Here is a 24,885-nt window from a genome sequence, read left to right on the forward strand (position 1 = left end):
TACCTGCTGAAGTGAATGAAAACATATCATGTAGAGTGGCCTACTTACCAAAATATACCACTCAAGGGGGCTGCTCAACCAGCACTGAGCATGAGGAAAGGGAGACAAACAGTCCCTGCTGCCAAGCATCAGATGACCAAGTTTTGGCACCAGATGTGGCAGGGTCCTGTGCTGTTGTTCCCTTTGGGGGAGGGGGCCAAGTAGGTGCAGAGTCAACAACACAGACTCTGGGAGAGTGTCAAAACAACAAGCTCAGTTTATTCAGGAAGAGGCAAGCCTTATATACCCTCCACCCCACCCTGGGGAAAGGTCTGAGAAATATGCATCTGTTGGTATGACATGGCTACCTCTCGTTGGTCCAGGTCATCTCCAGATCATGTTTCAGCTGCTGTTGCTAAGGCCCTTAGGCAGACCCAGGTTGGCTCTTAGAAAGTATCATTGTTTGGGCCTGGTGGCCCTCAAGCCTATTAGGGGTGAGCCAACCCATACATGGCATTTCTTGTTCTTTAGATACATCACAGGACATTTTCTGCCATATTATCACTCAATTTGCTTCTTCTGTGTCTTTACATGATATCAAATTCATACAAGGAAGTCATTCCTATTGAAGTGAGGAACGACTCTCTTCATCATGAACACATTTTATAAAACTGTGGTCAAGGATAGGACATGAATGTTTCTTAATCATCTTTTCTTTTCTTTTACTTTTTTTGAATAGAATAGCTTTATTTTGACCTGAAGTTGTAATCTTATCTCAGTCTCCTAAGTGCTGAGACTACAGGCATATAACTTGGCTAGAATTAAGCCTATTTAGGAAGACTTGGATGTACAATGATGGTTACATCCATAATTGTAGGAGTAAGAAGCAGTTTACACAGCTCTCTTAGTATTACTTTCCAGGTAGCCAGACTTTTTGTAGGACAGATGACTCCCTCCAGAGTGGGTGCTCTATAAAACAAAAAACAAAGGAAAACCTTTGAGTTTTTGGTTTGGACTCTGGTATAATTTGTCTTCCCTCCCTATTCTATTGATCAAAGCTGTCATTGGTCCCAGCTGATTTAAAAGAATAACAATTTCTATTTTGCTCTTCAAAGATAGAAATGACCCAAGTACATGAACTCATTTTTAATCTATACTAACCCCAATTAGTCTGATCCAAAGTTAACTTCTGGGATTCAAGATCATAATGAGAAGGTCTTTTATGTGTTATTGTACTTTTATTGAGCAGTATTATTGAGAGATGGAATACTAACAAATTCATTTGTAATCTTCATCAATTTCAGACATAACCTTTATAACCCTGTGAGTCAGCATTTCAAGCTGTTCTTTATATTGGGAATCAATCAAACAGTCAATGCTGTGGATCATTTCCCCTGGGCCTTGAGCAAGATGCGTAAAGAATTAAAACTGATATTATTTAGTCTTAAGTTTCCAAGTCAATGGCTATGTTCTTTGAACTACTTTTCCTTGGATTCCAGGTGATTGAAACCTAATGAGCCCAAGTTCAGAGAAATAAGGAAAAAAAAAAAAAAAACCTTAAAAAAAAGAAGTATGGTAGTGAATCCCTCTGCCATTTCCTTCCCTATTCTCAAAGGTGGTAGAGTAGAAGACTCCATTAGCATATTGCTGTGTGGTTAATGGTGGAAGACATATCTTAGAGAAACCCTCATTCTGCCACAAATTGTCATGTTATTCCATTTTGTTTTTTAATTGCCAGTATTCTAGACACTGAGCAATCTATAAACTCCACATTTTTATAACAAACAAATGTGGTTTTTTTTACATTGGGTATCAATATAAGCAAGATAACAGAAAGCAGTACAAATAGCACATTGGATGTTCCTTGCCATATTAAATATATACTGTTGCTGATTACTTCTGCAGACTGGAACTGAAAACAATCATTTCATAGCCAAGTGTTACATGGTAGGTGGCTGGCTTTATTGTAGCATGCTCCAGAAAAGACATCACATATGGACCTCAGCATGGAAATTCCCACTCAGATTATTTTATAATAAGATAAAGCCATTTTCTTTCTTACTTTTGAGTAGGTAAATTAAAAGTTTAGGGAGGGACTGTCTATAAGCATCCTTCCAACTTTTGAATCTTGATTTTGTCTTTAACCATTACAGATGCTTCAGAATAGAACTCACTCACTGGTTCACTTACTTTTTTAAAAATATAAGTCATGTCCTGTTTTCTGGTTTTTGTTTTGTCAATTTAACACAAATAGGGTGGTTAAAAGAGGGAGCATCACCTGAGAAACATCCTATATAAGACTGGTTTGTACGCTAGCCTATGGGAATTTTCTTGATTGATTATTGATGTGGAAGAATCCAGCACACTGGAAGTAGTACTTTCCTGTCACTGGACAAGTTGTCCTGAGATGCATAAGAAAATGAATTGATGAAAGTCAGGAGGGGCAAGCCAGTAAGCACCGTTTCTCCCTGGCCATTGCTTCAGTTCCTGCCTGCAGATTCTTCTCTTAACTTCTTCTGCTGACCTGCTTTGATAATGGACTGTGATTGGAAGTTTAAATGAAATAAACCCACTTCTTCTCAAGCTGATTTTGTTTATGGTGTTTTATTACAGAAATAGAAACCCTAACTAAGCCAAGTATGAGGATGAGTGAAATTTCATAGAGACAAAAAATTATCCTTAGAATAGGTCTAGGCTATATTGATTCTACTGGGCAACAGGCTTAGCATATTATCTGCAAATCAGGAGACTTTATTGGAAAAGATAGTTTTGAATAATTATCATCTGTTTGGAGCTGTTATTTTATAATTCCATACACACACACACACACACACACACACACACAGATATAGAATATAGATTTAACTCAGTGCTGGTAATTGTCTTCAGGACTGCCTGTAGGAAACATCAAAAGTGGTTTGGTTCTTTGGCATTACAACTTTCAAACTGATTTCTCCTCCCCCATCAATGTCACATGTGCGTGTTTAAACAGGTTTTGATTTGTAAATGTAAAAACACCCTACAATGCAGCTTCCCCAGTGTTCTTACATATTTTACTTTGATTTTATGTTGCAAGTTAATGTGCTCCCAATTATTTCTTTACCCTCAGCTTGTGACACATTACTCATCCCTATAGATTCCGGGGGATTTAGCAGTCTATTATTCAGTTTTCCTATGTGTCTCATTACCGCATTACAGTGTGAACTGTTATCTCCTCTTATACTTTATCAGAAGCTCCATTTTCCCAAATCAAACACATCTCAAGAAAGCCTAACTGATTCCAAATGAATGAGGTCCTCTGTAATACTGCAAGCTAGAATGTCAATCAATAATGCCAATCAACCCTGGAAGAAAGGTTTCTTTTTAAAACTACAGGTTCATTTCAATTACTTTCTTTCAGTTATCTTGATATGAATTATTCAGAAATGTGGTTTGTTAATGGTGTTTATTTTGAAAATATTTCCTTTGTTTCCTATCTTAGGAGATTTTATTTTCAGGTTTGCATGAAATGAATGGATATCATACAAAAAAAAAATAATCTCTGGATGCTGCAACTACACATTCCTTCAGGATGACTTTGGGTTAGATGTGGGACTATTAAATATAATTTTCTGTGACAAATTTTAAAATGAGTATAAAAGAACAAATAACTTTGTGAATGTAACATGTTACATATGTACTTGTGCATCTTTGAAAAATTCAAAAATGGACAAATATTATATCTTTTAATTCATTTGCCTTAATTTAAGCTTAGACAAATTAGGAAGGCAGTCTCTGGTGAATAAAATATGTATAATTTATGCACACTGCTGTTTATCTGCTGACATCTTTCTGTACTAACAATACAGTCAATGAACAATAAGTGGAGCTGATAAAAGAATATAGACCTTGTTTTAACTCATGTTGTTGTTTACTTTTGTGTTTGACTTACCTTTCCTCCCACACATCACCCTCTGTCATTTGTCTTTGTTTCTGGTGATCACCACAGGATAAAACATCTCGCTATTTTCCCCTAGGACCAATGAGCAATCTAATTAAATTAATAGGTTGTATAAGCTATTTTAATACGCTTATCTGTATTCCTGTCATATCTAAAAGTAAGCTGTGATAAGAATTCTTGTGCATATTTTTTAATTGTCATCCCTCAATATCTTTTCAACAATTTCAGAAAACAGACAAATTTGTTAAGTGCTTTCTAATGGCTCCAAGAAAAATCAAGTAGCAATGAGCCTTCACATCTCATTATTGTTTTACATCTCAGTATAATTTTAAACACTGTTTCAGATTAAAATTAAAGACTCTCATTTAAAAATTAATACACAACCAACAAAATATAGTCACAGAAAAAATATACTGTTTTAAAAAACAAGAGCAGTCTCATTCTCTCAGAGTACATGAATAAATATCAACATCAGTTTCAGCAGTCTTTGCTGCCTGGATGCAGACACAGGAGAAAACACATAGCTCCTGCCACTTCTGCATGCAGAGGATGATTTGTTTATGTTATTAGCAAAATCAGCTGAGTGAAACCAAGCTGGATGTGGCCCAGAGAGTCTGCTGGTGCATTTTTCAGAAGCAGTTACATGTATATGGCAGATGAATCAGACAGAAACAAGTGAATATTTTGTGTATATCAGATTTTCTAACATGCATTTGAGACCTGTCTATATACCTAAACGAAATCATTCCTTTGGGGCCTATAGAATCTGTACAGATATCTGAGAAAACACTTCAGTATGTGCTAGAATTCTACTAGGAAACATCAAAAAACATTCTGGGAAATTGGAAGCCATAGCATATTCAAAGTAAAAACAATGGAGGAGAAAATCCTGAATACTTATATTTTTACATAGTTAAAATATAATTTTCTGTACATAACTTTTGCCTCAGTTGCTTTTCTATTGCTATGCTAAAATACCATGACCAAGGCAGTTATAGAAGGAAGGGTTTATTTGGAGCTTACACTTGCAGAGTAATGAAAGCCGATCACCATCATTGCTTGGGTGGTATAACAGCCAGCAGGCAGGCATAGCAAAAACAGGAAGTAGAAATTATATGGGGAATAGCCCCAGTCTTTTGAAACTTAAAAGTTCATCTGCAGTGACATATTCCCTCTTTCACAGTTTATACATCCTACTAATTAAACAAACACCAACTGGGAAACAAATATTCAAGTGCCTGTGCCTTATGGGGGACAAGGCAGTCAAACCACCACACTTTCCAAATAGCAGTTATAATAGAGTTATAAAATGACTCTGTGTGTTCAATCACAAAATAAGATTTGAGTGCTAGATGTTATATCTGAGGAAATGACTACGGAATTACATAAATTCACCTATGTGTGTATTCATATTGTTTTATAATAGTTTAATCAATGATAATATCATTCAAATTAAAGTCTTGTCTTCCATTTAGAAGTAAATATGGATACTTCATAATTAAAAGTATGGTACTCAAAACAATGTCAAACATGGGAGCCTATTATAATGTTGCTTCTGCTAAACACATCTCTAAAGACTTTGGTGGGAATAATGTCATATAACATGCACAACCATTAAATGTGGGATCAAGAAATGAAAAGAATATGGGAAAAAGTTCCAGATTTGATGTGCTCCTCTTACCAACATTATCATATCACACTACCAAGCACCTGCATATTATACAAATTATTTAAATAATTTATACCTATTGACATCAGGCTTGGTGAGAATTTGTGAAAAGAATAGGATAAATATGAAAAAGGGTGGAGAAGACATTTGAGAAACTGAAGAGAAAAAGAAAACATAAGTCCTCAAAATCGGATGAATTGGAACTGATTATGGGGAGACAATGCAGCACATAGGCACTGGGGGACAGCAAAAACATGGGTATTGAAAATAAAGAGCTGAGGATTGGAGAAAAGGCTCAACAGATAAAAACATGTTTTGTCTTGCAGAAGACTGCAGTTCAGTTCCTAGTATTCACATGACTACCCACAACCAGCTGTAACTCCAATTCCAAGTGATCTGATCCCCTCTTCTGGCCTCTGAGGTCACCAAGCAGGCACTGATGCATACAGATATATATGGACAAAATAATCATATATATATATATGGTAAAAAAAAAAGTAAATATTTAAGTTAAAGGAAAATGCAGAACTGATGCTTGGGAAAAAGATCAATGTGTCTCTTTGTGCATATGTGCACATATGTGTAGATGCATGTGTGCGCATGTGAGCATGTATGTGCCTGTGTGTGTGTGTCTATGTGTGCGTCCCTGTGTGTACGTGCATGCGTGCATGTTTGTGGTGTGGTGTATTAACATGAAAAATTTGTGTGAATTTCTTCTATTACTGAAATTTCTTAATGACTGCAAACTAGAGCAAACTGTACGTTTCTTACAAATAATTCATGTTCCATATTTTTGTATGTGAAAAATCAAAAACAGCCACCAAAGCTTTTAATTTTCATTCAGTTAATTTAGGAGTCTTCACAAAGACTGTTTACCTATATGAACACAGGTTTACTGTGATACTTGTTGGCTAAAATGAGCTGGAATACCACTCAGGAGTCTGTTTGCCCCAATACTGGAAATCGGTTGAATAGCTGTTCATGATATAACAACTTTGAAGTGGTTGAAATGTTTAAATTTAAAGAATACAAAGAAATACCCCTTTCTTTGTAGAATCACAAAGAATAGAAAAATTGAAGCTCATGGGGCTGATTCTCTCACGCTGGCTCAAGAAACAGGAAAATTGGATGGCTTTACAATCTAGGAGACCCAATTTGTCAGCAAACACCTCAACAGAGGAATAATTGCAAAGTCATAGTGATTTTCTTCCTTCAGAAAACCTGAAATAACAAAGAGAAAGTACCATCTTCTTTCAAAAACATGGTTATGAGCATCAATTTGATGTAAACTACAGAACAAGAAGACGCCAAGGCTAGTTTATGGTATTAATCAGATACACTTTTTGAAACATTTTACAAAACAAGACAAATATGCATGTTGCATAGGAAGGTGTGAAATGATTACTTTTGTCAAATTATTTATGTTAAAATTATGCAGACATGCTTATGACTTTAAATGACAGCTTTGCCTTCTCTGGGTATGATCTTCCTATTTTCTCCATTAAATACTTTAAATCAATATTATTCACTCATTATCTGTATTTCTTTTTCATTTCTCTTACAAATAATCTTGGTCCAATTATCCATAATATTTAATATGTGACAACATCAACATGACCTCTAGCTATCTCTCTATTTTTCTCACAAAACAACATATTTTCTCAAAGTAAGCAATCATGCAGATGTAGGATAAATCTGTACCTACTTTCAGGTGAGGGGTGCAACTCCTGTTCAGAATAAGAACTAAAATACAATGCCTTACTCTCCAAAGTTTCTCATGTTTCAAGACTATGTGGTCACTGCAATCTGTTAACAGTAATGTCGATGTTAAACCATTCACATAAAATTTTGCCAATTTGTTCAAGTACAAGAACTAAAATTACCATTTTTGAATGATTTATAAATGTCAGATAGTCATTAAGTATATGTATTTTTCATGCTTTATATATTTGTTTCACTACGAAATATAATTGCACTTATCTGACTTTGAAATATTTTCTTGCTATGTGCTATGTGATTTTGTTTACTCTGCAAAACCAATTGGATATTCCAGAACTTATTAGAAAGTATTAATAATAAATAGGCTACTGAAGTCTATTTATTGTTCCAAACCCTCCCTTTAAGTTTTGTTATTGACAGCTCCTGGTAGTCTAAGAGCAGACTTCCACAGGTGTAGTATTCTTCTGAGCTCTCTCCAACCCTACAGCACTACACAGAGGTTTTTTTTTTTTTTTTTGGTTTTTCGAGACAGGTTTTCTGCGTAGTTTTGCGCCTTTCCTGAGTATTGGTAGCAGGTGCTCGACTCACAGCATCCGCCTGCTCTGCCTCCCGAGTGCTGGGATTAAAGGCGTGCGCCACCACCGCCCGGCACTACACAGAGTTTTACACACACAGCTGTGTATTATCAGAGCCCCAGTTCCTTCTGTTGATAACCTCTCTCCAAAATTATATCTATTTTCTCATAAAATTTATTCAGAATAATTTTAAAAGACAGAAAACCATAAAGTAATTTAGAAATAAACATCTTATTGCCTATAAGTAATGGTTTTAGAATACCTATATTTCCTCCAAGTAGCTGTCTACAAGCACAAAGTAAAAATGAGTCACCTTGGAAGTAATATATAGCCATCATAGTCAACATTAAAAAATGACTTTCATAAATATTTTCTTCAAAAGTAAAAAAAAAAACCAATAAACTTTGATAACTTCCTGATGTTGTATATATTTACCTAATCAGAATATCAAATATGAACCTCTACTTGAATTACTATGATTACATAATATACTTGAAGAAGTATTCCCTTTCACCTATAACTTAGTTTTTGAGCGAAAATTTATGGTAAGATATTTCAGGATAATATTAGGTTAAAAAAGATCATTTTTCCTATTTGCAGCTAGAAATTCACCACAGAGACTAAGAGGCATAAAGTTCACAAAAGCTATAAATCAGGATTCTTTAAATAAAAAGGTGATAAATTATTACATGACTGATTGTACTGCTAGCCTGTCTCATTTTTCACTTAGCACCCATACTATATTTTAGACAACCATGGCAAACTCAGTTTGATTGTTGCTAATATGGTCGATCTTCCTTCCATCCTCTCTTGTCCTTTCCACTTGCTGTCGCAGACAGCACCTGAATATATCCTCTAGCCGCCTTTAATATTTCTGAAGTGTGCTATCGACTTCCATGTGGCTGTAGCCTAAGCAATATCAAAATACTAGCTCTTATTTCTTACATCCTTGAAAGGGTGACACTTTTATACTTACTGCGTTTTGTTAATCTCACGGATGAAATATTGCATTATTTTAGTTTCATTTCTGTTTCTCTTATTATAACAAGACAGATCTCATCACTAGTTAACTGTAAAATTGTTCTTCTTCTGTTGCATATAAAGAGAAATTAGCTTTCCAAGAGACAAAATAGCCTCATTTTTCTCAAGCATAATCATTGTAACTTTTACCTTCTCAGTGTATTACATGAAATAAAAGAAACATATTTTCAGTTCTGTTTAATTAGGAGATTTTGTTATTACAGGGAACACAAGCTTGCTATTCTTCATGTCCTTGAGGACTCTGTCACAGTCAAATGTCTCTTCTGTTTTCACATACTTATTCTATGACTAAACTTATTCAAAATCATCTATATCAGATACACATTTAACTAAAACAACCCCAAATGATTCTACTACTTAACAGAAAGGTTAATTTTGTGTTGGAACTTAAGCTATGAATGAGAAGGCTACACAGTGCATATTGTGTCTTAAATCATAGCAGGAATTTAAAAGAGCAGAAACAGGAAGTCTGGAAGAACTTACCAGAGAAGCCTACATCCTGGGCCAAGAGCATTAGAAGAGTTTTCAGAAATCTTGAGGTATTGCTTGCAGTATCTTCTTTAGGGTCATTAGTCATGCTAGTGCACTATCACCTTTCCGAGACATAAGTTAAAAAGTAGTTATAAAATGTATTTAAATATCAGAAATCTAACAGCCACCACTAAGAAAGGCAATTATTTGTTCCTCTTTACTGGGTTATACTTGCAATCGTCAAACATTTCTTCTGGGTCCAGTCTCATGATGTCTATATTGTTTTATCAGTTTGTTTCTTTAGACACAGGTAACTATTACAGGGAAAACAATCCCAAGTTAAATACAGTTTTATTCTATAATAATTCATGTCAACTGGAGTGTGAACAGCTGTTCTTTTAGAAAATACCACCATGTGCCTGTCTGTTTCAATCTGACCTCCTGAGACATGCCCGTCAATAGACTCTGAGAGGCTTGTGTGAAGATGAAAACAAATGGATATGAAGAATTCAATTAATTAAACAAAAATTAATACTTGGAATCCTACTTGGAGAAGGGAGAAGGAAAGTTTCTGTTTCTCTGCACAAGTTGAAAGGTTTCCTTCTCTTCTGGTCTCTTAATTTTCACAAAATACTTGACCTCTTCCATTGTCTCTTTGAATAGTTGTCCAAATGATAAAATCAGGGAAATAAGTATTCTGTGCTTTGATGAGTGCTTAGGGGCATACAGACTGAATCCCTTCCGTTTCTAGCTTTACTTGGGTTGGGTGTTCCCAGTGTTATTTAGTTAGCATTCTCTTGCTCTGACAACAATTCTAAGTTCTCGTGGCTCGTGGCATAGCTGTCTGTAGCGCCTGCTTGGAACAAGACTTTAGGACAATAGCATTTTTTCTTAGGTTGATGATTGAAGTCTCTTACCAGAAAAAAGTTATATCTACAACCGATCGCTTGGAGAAGACACTACTGTTGGCTGCTTGACCTCACACACTCAATTTCCTTCATCTCCCTCCAATTTCCCAGCATCCAATGGGAGTAACCACTAAAACTAACCTAGGTAGTTCCTACTGCCTTGTGTCCTATGTCCCAATACTCCTTTCACTATGAATACACTGTTTATATAAACCTGGTGCTTCGTTCTTTAAATGCATGAGGTTTTCTGGGCACAACTTTTATTTTTGCCCTTTAGATAAAATACATTAAATCTAAGAAATTTATAAGGAATATATGACGAGGAATTTTCTACTTAATTCAAAGTAGTATTATGTTTTTTGCAATCTCCCTTCATGTTGGATGTGTTTCTCAAAATCTGGAGAGATGATTCAGTGGAAAAGAGCATTCTCTGCTCTTGAAAAGAGCCTGAGTTCAGTTCCCAGCACCCACATGACAGCTCCCCATTGTTGGTAACTCTCATTCCAAGGGCTCTGACACTTTTTTACAACCTTCACAGATGCTACACGCATGTATTTATATATATACCCACATATGCAGGTGGCTTGATAACAGGATCAGAGAAAACTAGTTTACACAGAACTCCTCTGAACATTCATAGTTCTTTCATGAGAAAATCACAAGCTGCATTAGAGGAATCCCTTTACCTTCATCCAGCATCCACTGTTCCACATAAAATAGATCTCCTACATATGATCTTGTGATCCTGATTCATAAGAAAACAAGAAACAGAGCCGGGCGGTGGTGGCTCACACCTTTAATCCCAGCACTCGGGAGGCAGAGGCAGGCGGATCTCTGTGAGTTCGAGGCCAGCCTGGAACGAGTTCCAGGAAAGGCGCAAAGCTACACAGAGAAACCCTGTCTCGAAAAACCAAAAAAAGAAAGAAAGAAATAGTAAAAGTCCAGTCATAAAATTATTCAGAGTTCAAAGATTTAAAAAAAAAAATTACCCTCTCATTACAACATTGTTCTTAATTTAAATATAAGTCTTCTAATTCCAGGTATGCACACAACCTACTTAACCAACTATTTTAAAGTTTGCAATTGATGGTGGAACATTTTTTAGCTGTCAATAGAAATGAAACCAATATGAAACTTTCCTTCCTATCCTTCCTATGTTTTCTTCTTTTTTTTCTTCTAACTAGACAACATGAATTTGATGATCAGGATAATTTAGAGCCATGTGTTGAAAATGGTATCCTCTATGCCTGCAAAAGACATGCTTGACAGAAAATGATACCCCCAGTCTGTGCATCTCCACTTACTGCTACGAAAATAGAAAAAAAAAAAAAAAAAAAAAAAAAAAAAAAAAAGCACTTAGTTTGGTTGCAGCCATAATACACAATTTTTTCCCTTTTATTTTTTTGAGAATAAAATTTGGTTACAACATTTCTCCCTTCCTGCATTCACATTTTAACAGCAGTTACTTACCCAAACTGATAGAATTGATTACTGAAGATTTAGTTTGAGGATAAGAAAACTTCAATCACTGGGATAAGTAAATTTCAATCATTTAGTCAGGCTTTAATAGTACTTCACTGCATGTGGGTTGAATCCCCTCCCAACTGCTACTGTAGACAAATTTCTAAGCGGTTTTATTAAATAAAGAACACAGAGCCAAATATAGGGGTGAAAGCCTTAGAGATCAGGGAAATAGTGAGAGCCACCACCAACCTTACCTCACCAGCACTGTAGCTTCCAAAATTCGAGCTACTTCCTCTCTAACCTGCACCTTTATGGCCTTGTGTTTCTGCCCTCTCATTGGCTCTTAGCCCAGCTACCTCACTTCCTTGTCACTGCCTGTCTGTACAGACCTCCAGGTCTCTATGGTTGGTACTGGGATTAAAGGCCTGTGTCACCATGCTTGCCCCTGTTCCCTAGTACGGCCTTGAACACACAGAGACCCTGCCTGCCAAGTGGTCGGATTAAGGATGTGTGCTATTATTGCCTGACTTTTGTGTTAATGGCTTGCGATTTCCTCTGATCTCCAGGCAAACTTTATTTATTAACAAACAAATAAAATATCAGCATAAACTAACCTCTCTCAAACTCTTCTCCTATCCTTCCCCAATTCCAAGTTAATAACTTCTTTTTCTTTATTGTTACTTACATATGATACATATTTATTTTTACATAAGTATATATTATATGTATATGTTTATTATACACATATATGCTTAGCTATATGTGTTGATTATATATAATCAATTATGTGTGTGATAATAATATATAATCACAGTCAATTTTGTGTTTGTGTGTATATATGGTTTCAAGGCTGACCGTTCTGCGTTGAACAACTAATAATTATATATAATCACAGTCAATTTTTGTTGTTTGTGTGTATATGGTTTCAAGGCTGACCACTCTGCATTAAACAACTAATAATTGTGCTTATCCTTGGGAGATGCTAGTTCTCCTATTCCTAGCAGTGATTAGTTCCCTGTAGATTTTTGTCCATGGTGAGAATCCCACGAAATTTCCCCCATTCAGTGTTAACATGTACATTGCTATTGCCATTTTCCCAGTGTTGTTTGTTCTGACATTCCTGGGAGTTCCAGCAGACTTCCTGTCATTGTGACACTTAGAGTCTTTCCCCCTCTCCCTGATGTCCCCTCAGCCATATATACAGGAATTGTGATGTAGAGGTCTCTGTTGGAGCTGCATTCCTCACAATCGATTGATGTCTGAATCATGTCTAATTATTTAATAAATTTTTCACTTTGCTTCATATTTTGAAATCTGTTTTTGTTTGAAGCTAAACTGTTCCTCAATGTCTCATGTTTTGTATGCTTGTTTGATAAGTAATACATATTCTAGAAACTGTGGAACCTTTAAGAGGTGGGCTATGTCACTAGAGAGTGGAAGTATGTCACTAGGAATGGACCTGTGAAGGTTGTAACCCAAACTCCCACTACCCTCTGCTTCCTAGATTCACACTATGTGGACACAGTTCTGTGGTGGTATTCTAATTGTACTGAAATGTGATTTTGATTGTATGTTAATAAATAAAGTTGCCCGGGGGTAAGAGCTATTAGAGCCATAGACAGAGTGTGGCGGTGGTGGCACATGCCTTTAATCCCATAGATCTCTGTGTGTTCAGGGATACAGCCAGCATTGGAGACATATGCCTTTAAGACCTAGGGGGCTGTACATTCAGACAGTGACGAGGCAGTCACGTGTTTGGGTTTACCACCAATGAGAAGGCAGAACAATAATACTATAAAAAAAGACGTACAGACAGGATATAGCTCTCTTTCAGGAAGCTGGGACACCGCAGGCAGAAGGGTGAGATTTTAGCTCTGAGCTCTGACCTCTCAGCTTTCTCTTTTACATTGTTTCTGTGTTTCTTATTTAATAAGATGGTTGGTTACATCAACACAGGTCCCTTCCCTCATGAAGCAAGCTTCATGTATCTGGATGTCCATGAACTAGTGAGGTCTGAATCCCTGGCCCCAAATAAACTTGCCTCTTCGAGGTTTCCTCCCTTAAGTTATTCTAACAACAAAAATAAACAATTCAGGCCAGCGTTTCTTTTTACATGCAGGTTACTCTTAAGGTTAAATAGAAGGTCATAAGATGATAGATTGTTGCATAGTTGCTTTTTTTTAATTAATAAACTGTAAAACTCATCCACACTTTTTCTATTAAAAGTTTCACACAATGTTCTTTTGAATTTCTTATTTTTTATGTATTCCATATTTACTTTTCTCTTCTTAAGTTTTTTTGGGTCTAAAGAACTTAATTTGTCACAAAATTTCTGTTAAATTTCAGGAAATATGAGTGTAGAATATATTGTATAGGAAGTCACTGTTCATATATTTGTAGTTCTTACCATATGCAATTATCACATATTTCACCAATATAATCCTTCTAAGTCTCTAAATACTCTTCTCCATATATATAAACTTTGCATTTTTGTTACATGCCTAGACTACTATTATATTATAGTTCCACGTTATAAATTACCAGTGTGAAAGGTCTTTAAATATTTTCATGTTGATTTTATATTCAAGAAAATTGTATACACTTCATTAGTGGTTTGTTCTCAATTTACCTTTCCTTGATATTATGCATAGACCACAACAAAGTCTTTAAATGTTAATAATATCTTAATATGTACTTTCATTTTGCCCTTTTTTTCTCTTACCAGCCAAATCTAGACTATAATGTTTTATTTTACATCTGAACTAGTTACATTAGTATAATGTTAATGCCTGTGTTATAGGAATTCATGAAATTATGATATATTCATTTAATTTCATTTTTATAAAAACAATAAATTATCAGTAATAAAATATGAATTGAAATATTTCTAGTAGTTCAAAAGGCATGTAAGTATAAAATAAAGGTTATGCAATAAAATATATACTGTAACAGAAGCTCTGAACAGTGTTTTGTGATTATAATGGATGTTCATATGATCCAATTACTATATGGTACTAAAAGATTTGTACTGTGTAAATAGTGTCTAATTCAGACTGTGATGGACTTCACTGAGAAATCAGATAAATTTGTAGTTCAATAAAGAACCTACATAATTTAGATACAAAATTTAGACTGTATAAATGAGAAATTTTAATTTTTTATTATTAATTTTTCACATGTGTTTTGGGAAAAAGAATCTACACTGTCTGAAATCCAAGAATATTTTCAATGTGTGTATGTTAGTCAAATTTTTATCACTGTGACAAAATATCTGATAGATATACCTTAATGGATGAAGGATTTATTTTAGCTCATGTTTTTGTGAGATTTCAGTTCATCTTTCTGAGGAGAGGCATGCTGTAGATTGGTGTAACATGACCATCCTGCAATATCTACTCACATTGCTGCCAAACAGAAAGCAAATAACATGACCAGAAGCAGGCCTGGACTAAGGCCCAATCCCTTGGACCCTAATTCAAAAGTATGATCTCATCAGACATGTTTGACAACCTCACAAAACAGTCATCCTTGATAGAATCCAGGTATCCAAAAGTGTAAACCTAAAGAGAGCATTTTGAATAAAAACTAGAGCATTTTATAGAAGTATTATTTAAACATATTACTAGAGTTTCTCTTTTTATAGTTCTATATTCAATAATCAGCCAATGTCCATCCAATGTGAAAGGATTATTCTTCAAAAATTAAAAAAAAAAATGAAACTTTTAAAGGTTATTTATGAAGATAACTTTAGAGTGATTAAATGTGTAGATACTTGAATATATTTCAAATTACTAAGTTTCCCATGAATAAAACTAGGTTTTGTTATTATATGTAAACTACGCAGACCGAATTCTCACTACCTTCACACTCTTTCTCACTTTCCGTCTGATACTGTGGCTGGTTTGCACTGTCATTTCATCTGCGTTTGGATATGCTTATTAAATAGAGCACTGGAGGCTTGCTGCATCTTTACAGCTAACTGAAAAGAAATAGGACCTAATCAGCAACTGTCAAATCAGCTGTAATACTCATTCATGCTTTCTTTATGTTTGACCTTTGAATTTTAAAAAAAGAATCGTAATGAATTGCCCATGATAGACTGCATCTAAAAAAATAGAAGTTATAGGTTAAAGCTATAATTAGTAAGATATTACTTCCATTTCAAGAAATGTTTTCCTTATAAGTGTTTGAAATTAACAAATTAACTGAATAAAAAAAGTCTCAAGTAATGGTATAATAAGATAACTTACTTGAGATATGGTTTAATAAAAATTTCCAGTACTTTTTTTCTAATTCATTTTTCTAATTTTTCTAATACTGATACAACCAACTCAGTTCTCTTATTGATGTGTTGCTCCCACTAAAACTGGATAGGTCACAGACGTAGGTCAGTGAACCTAAATCTAAATAATCATTTGCAGTCACTTTAAAAGCCAGGAATAGGATGAAAATGCTGATAATTGCACTCCATCTGTTACAAATACTAAATTGATTTTACTTCAGAGTAAGGGCTAAAAACATGTTCAATATACTAAAACGAACAAATCTATACCATATTGTTCAGTATGCTATTATTACTATGAGTACATCATTTTCCCTTCAGATTTCATTGCAGCAGGGTTTAAGAAAATGATTGCAATCAATCTTTTAATACGTTGAGTGTAGTTCCCTGTTAGCTGCAGGAAGGAACTTTAGTCTATCTTTAACAGTTTCTTGGTGTGTACAGATGCTAGTTCAAAACTTTGTTTTCCTCCTATAATTATACTGAACTTTTCACAACAATCAATACAAGTAAGAGGAATAGGTGGGTTAGGAGATACTGATCTAATATTTATCTAACTTGACATTTCAAGCCAAGGCACTGGAAGTTTATGTAATCTTAAGACTTTTTTATGTCTGGAGAGAAGAAAAAGAAACACACTATGGAAGTTTAAATCACTAAATAATTCTTATCTATAATTGAATGCTAGATTTAAACAACTATTCAGTTAATATCAAAGGAAATAGAATTCTAAATCTATTCCACAAATTAATAGTTTAGTTAAAAATTGAGTGTTGTGATATATAACCTTAAGACAGGCACTTACTAAAATGGTACCAGACACAAGATTTCAAGGTCATCTTAAAGTTCATAGTATGTTTCAGGCCAGCCTAGGTTACATGAGACAGGCAGGGTGTTCACCTACAGAATAGCTTGGTTAAGAAATTAGTTATTCTTATATAAAATTTAAAATTTTTGATATAATCATATTTTATATTACAATAATTATCACCACAAAAAGTAAGCTAAGAGGCTGTCTCTAAATGTCTTTTAATATTTACCCTGAAATGCCATATTTCATAATTACCCAGACAATAAAACCAAGTAATATTTTAGGTAAAACTTTTGATCTCACAAGACTTGTCTGTATATTTTGTCATCATTTTAATTAAAATTTAATGACATTATTTTTCCCCTTTCCTTTCCTTCATCCAACAACTCTCATGCCCCCTCCCCCCATCTTTCCTATTCTCCCCTCAGTCCCTCTTAAATTGATGGACTCTGATAAAATTGATTGATGAATATATATATATATATATATATATGTGTGTGTGTGTGTGTGGTTTGTGTATTATGTATGTATATGTAATTATATATATATATATATATATATATATATAGAGAGAGAGAGAGAGAGAGAGAGAGAGAGAGAGAGCAGGAGGCAGGAGAGAGGAGGGAGAAAGAGGGAGAGAGAAATGTACTAATGCATAAATACAAAGTGATCAGTCCTGAAATCATATGCACACAGATAAAATTATCTCTACACTGTGAAGTGGGGAGCCAATGAAACAAACAACTTTCACAGTGATACATTATGTAAATGCTTATTTGAAGGTTATTTTATTTATAACTCATTTTCTTTATTCACACTTGAAAAATAAAATGCATGAACAATTTTTCTTACCCAGTAAATGCTTGCTTACTTGCTTGATTCTACTGACATCTCTGAGCAGTTTTAGGTAGAAATTGATGCAAAGAGATTTTGATGGAACAAATGCACCATTGTAAGTAGTTTATTACTTCCTCTTGCCTCTTCTTGGTCTTCATTACTTGGCAAAGATACCTATGACATATGAATGCCTTACTTTTCTTTCTATAGCACAGTAATTTTCATTGTCCATGCTACTTGAAAAGAGTGAAACAGTAGTCACCAGGTTAGCCAAGAGACCTCAGTGTGCCTAGTTATCATGAAGCCTTAGTAGTCAGTCTAAAATATTAACTAAATATGAGAGTAAGGTTTTAATTGTTGCTGTTACTTAACTTGCTAGCTTATGCTGTATTAGTCTCTTAGTTTAGAGTTTTCAAGTAATTTCTCATAGTTACATTACAGTTCAGTACATATTTATAGTTGTTAATTATCCTCATATAAGTGCTATTATGCTAACATCCCACAAGACAGTGTTAGCATGCTAATAATTCCTTTATTAAAAAGTCCTTCTGGAAGAACACTAACTGTATGAGTGCAACTAGGTAAATAATACAGCAAGGATAGTTATACCCCTGCAAGATACAATGGCTATAAATTTATTTACTAAGCAAGGTTAGATATCCCTGTGGAAGACAGGTGTGGCAGGTAAATAGTGTCACCACAGGGCTCTGGCCACTATTAGTGGAATCTGCTGAGGAAGTGCTGTGCACCAGCATAAGCTGTGCAGTTAGCCAGACTTAACAAAGACTGAAGTCACTGTAATGGGGAAAACACTCAGCAAGTGCAGCAGTGAACATGCACCTCTCAACTAGAGTTTGAAACAGAGACTCAGCTCCAGTGCAGCAGGCTCTGGCTCTGTCAAACACGAATTTCTGCCCTTCCCTCTCCTACATCTGGCATTACTGGAGAGAGAATAGCTTGAAGGGGAAACTACACTCAAATGACAAACTAGAATAACCCTAGCAACAACAAGAAGAAAAGGCTGGGAATGGAGGGAGGAGACTGCAGTGAAATTGTTAGGAAGTCCCATCCCATAGAGAAAGACACAGTATGACTGTTTACTAAATGGACACATAACCAAGCTACCTTCTTTCTATCCATGCTTATCCCCACAGACTAGTAATGCCCTTACCCATGTCATGCTTAGATGCTGTTTCTGAAGCTCTGGCATAGCTATGCATATGGTGGGTGGGGTTGGAACCCTTTTTGGAATTTCCCGTTGGCTTCTGCAGTATTATACAGTTAGAATATCTTCCTATGACTCACAGTACTTCAACTTTAGGGTCCACAAGCTGTGTAAAACCCACCCTCTTTGCCCATGGTATATTCAGCCCTGCTTCTGCTTCCCCAGTTCTCCTAGACTTCCAGTATTAATAATAAATGGACATGTACTTTATGCATAACTTGAATTTGTGAAAAGTATTGTGAATTATGTTGAAAATATTCTTATGTCATGAAGTGATTAGTGACAGCTTGTATTTGTTTTCCTAATGAGTTTTCTTTATGTTGTAAGTTTCCAAGATGTTTTGATATATTCTGAACATAAAGAAGCATTTTGGCAACATGATTATACAATAAATTTTATGTTTTCAATAAGCATTTGTAAAACAGCATTTGAAAATATAAATGTACATTTCCCATTATTTTTTAGTTCTCTCTTTTACTTGATTGAGAGTGAAAATTTAATATTTTTCAAAACCATGTACTTGACATCCTAGCCTAGAGTATTGTTCATGTCTGTGAATGAGTAAGCATTTCTAAAAGTTAATTTAAAATGTGAGCAGAATTCTTGGCTTCCAAAGTCATCAAAGTGGTTCAAAATAATTTTGGATGGATGTGGGAGCCCACAGAGGTTTCCTAGTAAGATCTGAGTTTGCTTTATACAGCAGGGTTGCATAAGGGGATGGACTGACTACTTGAATGGTTATCAGGTGTTTGAAAGTGTCTGCAATCAGCTGTGCTACAGGAAGGTCTTTTGCTCCACCCCTTGGCATTTCTATAAATAGCCCTTTAGAAGAGGCAGAAGGGGCTGGTGGGTTTTAACCCAGGCCTCCCTGAAGCTTTCCTGTGTTTCTGTCTCTCTCTTCCCTCTATATTTCTATCTAAATGTCTTATCCCTCACTTCTTAAGAGTACAATGGATGAAAAAAGTGGGAGCAGGTCTCCCACAGATGGATGGTTTGAAAGAACATGGATGTTATAGAAAGCGATCATATTTTGAAGAAAATAGTACTGATCAGTGTCATCAATGTCAGTACAATCACAAACCTCACTCATTTCCAAATTTAAATATCTAAATTTTATGTACTTTTCTCAAAAGTAAGATTCTTTAGATTGCAATTATAAAATATTTAATGTACTTGAGATAATTTTAGAGGATGTCTTGGAGTGGGTGACATTAGAGAGTGTAATTTCATGAAAGAGATTCTTTGTATTTTGAATGTCATTATACTTTTTAAAACTGCAATTTTAAAGTGATTTCTTTTCTCTCTAAAACTAGGCTAATTATCAAATCTTTGCATGGGAAGAAATTGAGTACTCACTAATAACAGAATGAGTGAATAACAAAAGCTGTGGGTATTCATTCTTTCAACTGTTGAATATAATGTTTTAATTATTTTATTTTATATGTATGATTGTTTTACCTGTATGTATTTCTGTGCACAATGTAAATATGTAGTGTCCACAGAAGACAAAAGAAGGCATTTGATCAGCTTGGACTTGAGTTATAGGCAGTTGTGAGCCGGTGGGTGCCGGGCATTGAACATTGGTCTCCCGTAAGAGCATCCAGTGAGGTCAACTATTGAGCTAACTCCCCAGGACATGCTGTATATATTTTATGCCAATAAATTCCAAAGGACAATTATTACAGCTAGCTATTTAAGAAGCACATGACTATTAATGGCAGATTACATGTTTAATGAAGTGAATTACTTTTTAGTTTCTAGTATTAGTCAGGCAGTATGCTATGCACTGTGAATGCATAAACATCAGAGCTACAATTCCAGATAAAAGATAGATATCACTAAACAGTAATCACAGAACAAAATAGTATACGCCAATAACAAGGATAATTCAACATCAATAAAAATAAACATGCATAGCAGATGTCTGAAAAGTACTAATGAAGACAATAATAAAGTACTGCTAGTTCTCTATAAGTCAGCAATGAGATATTATGAGAAACCGGGTTATTAGTGGACCTAAAAATAGACATGTGAAAACAATTATCTTACTCTTAAAGTGCAAATATAATTTGTCGTGGTATTTTATTTGTTCTGTAATGTGTGATATTTTATTTGTGTATTAATAAATAAAGTTTGCCTGGAGTTCAGAGGAAATAGCAAGGCATTTTAAGTAAACACAAAAGTCAGGCAGTGGTAACACACACCCTAAATCTTATCACTTAGCAGGCAGGGTCTCTGTGTGTTCAAGGCCACACTAGGGAACAGAGACAAGCATGGTGACACACGCCTTTAATCACAGTACCAACCATAGAGATCTGTGTCAGGGACAAGGACAGAATCTCTAGTTAGTGGAAAAATACAGACCCCCGATAAGACAGGGAACTAGATCAGCTTACAGTCACAACCTTTAGAGGGATAGGGCCTCTGTAATCCTCCATGCAAAACCTCTTTCAGAGCCCTCCTTTTAGACCATTCAAACCTGGTTTATGTTGGCCCTTAGATTTATCACTAAGAAGGGGGAGATGCCAGGGACAAGGACAGAATCTCTAGTTACTGGAAAAATACAGACCCCCCATAAGACAGGGAACTAGATCAGCTTACAGTCAGATTGAGTCAGAGCCCTTGACCCTCTCACCCTGTAAACATCCTATACAAACTTCCTGTTAGCTTGCCCCACCTTATGCAGAGGACAGCTTCTTGCTCCCCACACCCTGCAGGAACTATATAAACCCTTCTGAAAGGAAATACAGTAGTACCTTGATCAGAATCTAGACATGGTGTGTTTTCCTTTGTATCTCCTGTCCCTACATTCCCTCCTTAGGGTGGTTGAGAACCCGTTGTAGCCCTGCAGGTGGGGCACTCTGGAGGTCTGTACAGACACGCAATGACAAGGAAGTGAGGTAGCTGGGCTACGAGCCAATGAGAGGGCAGAACAGCAAGGCAATAAAGGCACGAGTAGCCAGGAAGTAGCTCACTTGGAAGCTGTGGCATAGTGAGGTAAGGTTACCTGGTGGCTTTTCCTATTTCCCTGATCTCTGAGGCTTTCACTCCCATATTTACCTTGTGTTTTTTTATTTAATAAGACCACATAGAAATTCGTCTACAGTAATTAAGTTTGTTTTCCTCTCAATTTTCTGAATAACTCACTGGACTCTAGAAATATGAAAACCAAATGAAATGCTATATTTTTTCATAAAATACAACAGCTTCAAGGCATATAAAATCTTATAGTAATCAATTGAAAAGCATTTCAAATTTTATTATAATTATTCAAGAAAACAAATGAAAAACTGGGTGGGTGTGAGATTAATTAGAATTTGAAGAAATCATTATCACTCCATGGAGTATATAAGCAAACAATTAAAAGTACCATAAAGTTGCTTTAAATTTATTTATATTATTTCTGGCTATTTCCACGTGGCTGAGTATTACCATATTTTCTTTAACAAAGTGTTACTGAGGTATGAGCCTTCTTCTTTTCAGAGAGTGATACTGCCAATATGACCACCTAAATGTGAACTACACAAGGACAACATCACCAGTGCACATGGGAAAATTGACTGTGAACATCCCATTAGCCCTCAACTCTACACAAAGAACTAACTACAGGCAACTAAACAACACTGGGATGAAGGTACTGTGCGCCTCCCCATGGAAGAGCACAGCAATTGATTTTCCAGTGCCAAAATGTTAGCCCTGAGAGCATACTTACAAGTGACATTATAAGGACTCAAAATGTCACATTAAAAATATATGTAAGCATATACAAATACATATATGTATACAATAAAAATTGCTCATTGGAATTACCGTTTAAACATAAAACCTATGGGGACTTGAACTTATGCCTTATGTACTACTGTACTTCACCATATTGAAGTCATTATTGGTTTGATTTCCCAGGGAATTCCAGATTTCTGAATAGTATCTGTGATGAGAATCTCCTATTTCCCCAAGTAGGTTACATTGGTTGATTCTCCAAAGATTTCCTGCATTCCCCAAATCAGCATCAAAAACTATGTTAAGGAGTTCCCACTGTTGCTTTATCCAAGCCCCCAACTCCAGCAGACACCTCCAGCCACCCACAGGCCACGCCAGCCAGAAAAACAGGTAGGCTACCTGCATACCTTCTCTTCTCTCTCTGTCCCTCCAGTTCTAATTCCCCAGTCTCATCCCTAGCTTGGCAGCAGGACACCCGTGGCAGCCTCTCCCTCATCCCTACCCACTACTCCTTTCTCCTGGGGATCCCACAGATCTCCCCCATCTAACTTTCTTCCCACGATTTGTTGGTTTTTCCCAGATCTAACCCCAGCAAGCAACCTCTGCTAAATCAAGGGCTGTTCCTTCCCAGCAACAAGTATGCTAAAGGCTGAGGAAAAATCCACCTCCCCAGTCTCACCCTCAGCACTGTGGAAAGAACCCCCCTGCAATTTCCCATTCCTCTCTGGCCCCATCCCCAACAGAACATAAAGACATTTTCCCACAGCCTTCCTTACCCCAACTCATGTCATTATCTCAGCCTCCAGCTCCAGCAGGCATTCACTAAAGGGCATACTTGCTAAGCAGAGCAGGGGAACAGGTAAGCTTACTGAAGGCCATTGGTCACTCCCTCCTCACATCCAAATCCACCCTTCCCCTTCTCCACCCCAACCCTTCGCGACCTGTCACTAGTGCTGCAACACAGCACCAGTTTCAGTTTTCCTTCTCCCCTGCCCACATCTCCAGTGGAGACCACAGACCATCCCCTCCTGACTGTCCCCATTCATTGTTGTATCTGTACATTGTTCCAAACTTCAGCTTGTAGCTCCTGCTAAACTGCACTTTAAACCTGCCAGAAAACCAGGTAGACTACATGCAGACTGTCTGCCTGGAACTTCCAGCTCCACTTTGCAAAAGACCCATCTCTCTCTCTCTCTCTCTCTCTCTCTCTCTCTCTCTCTCTCTCTCTCTCTCTCTCTCTCTCTCTCTCCTCTCTCTCTCTCTCTCTCCCTCCAAACTCTGCCCTCTCAGAACATCTCCAACAAAGACAAACCTCCAAAAAATCCAGTTCCACATTCTTGGCATCGGCGGCAGCTCCTCCCTGAAGTTGACAGTGGCCCAAGACTCCAAGTAAAAGCCTTATGATTGGGCACATCACTCCTCCCCTTCAGGGATTAAGCTCCCTCCTTCAGTTCAGTCATGTGATTTTCTCCTCCTCCTTCTTCCATCTCTGGGAGCTGAATGACTCACCTGGGAGTGGCTTTGCCCAGAATAAACCTGGTCTTTTGCTTTTTCAATTTGGCTTGATCTGGCTCACTGTGTCGTGTAAGAAACCTTTAGTCTGGCTACAGAAAACCTAATACAGACAGACCTCTTCTCTCTTTTCCCCCAGATCTACTACCTAAGTCTCATGCTCAGCTCTACAGAACACACTTGGCTGCCTTTCCAACCTTCTTTTCCCATCAGGAGTAGATTCCACATATCGTCCCCTCCTAACTCCTTCCTCTATTCCATTTGTTGCTTTTCCCCAGCTCTCAACTCCTGCAAACATCCCCTCCTAACCCACAGGATATGCATGCCAGTGAACCAGGGAGGCTGACAGGCGACCTTCTCTTTTCACTTTCCCCAGTCTCACAGCAGAACACCCTAAGCAGCCATTTCTGCCCCTTCTCCCATCTCCTGTGGATTCCATAGATCCTCCCTTTCTAACCCCCTTTCATCCCCCCCCCCCACACACACACACTTGTTGCTTTGTCCTACAGAGGCAAGCCTGCTAACCCAAGGTCCTTTCCTCTCAGGGCAACAAGTATGTTGAAGGCAGAATCACAACTCTCTCACCTGAGATCCAATTCCACTGGTTCTGTCCCCAGTTCTGTAGCAAAAATCTGCCATGGTCTTCCTTTCCTCTCTGATCCCCCTACTAAAGGATCACAAATACCTTCTCATTTAACCTTCTTTCCTCCAGAGCAGCCCTGATTTTCAAGA

At 36.5% G+C, this 24,885-nt stretch overlaps 1 long non-coding RNA gene across 1 annotated transcript; it reads right to left on the bottom strand.

Annotated features, from left to right (window-relative positions):
* Positions 1-282: 282 nt before the first annotated feature.
* LOC119089117 lies at positions 283-24,039 on the bottom strand. Its single transcript, XR_005092947.1, has 4 exons — positions 23,954-24,039; positions 9,407-9,516; positions 3,911-3,991; positions 283-948 (listed from the first exon to the last, which is right to left on the bottom strand). It is a non-coding gene; the product is annotated as an uncharacterized LOC119089117 (long non-coding RNA).
* Between the last annotated feature and the right edge of the window lie 846 nt (positions 24,040-24,885).

Source organism: Peromyscus leucopus, chromosome 15, assembly GCF_004664715.2.
Source record: "Peromyscus leucopus breed LL Stock chromosome 15, UCI_PerLeu_2.1, whole genome shotgun sequence".
Taxonomy (NCBI): Eukaryota; Metazoa; Chordata; class Mammalia; order Rodentia; family Cricetidae; genus Peromyscus; species Peromyscus leucopus.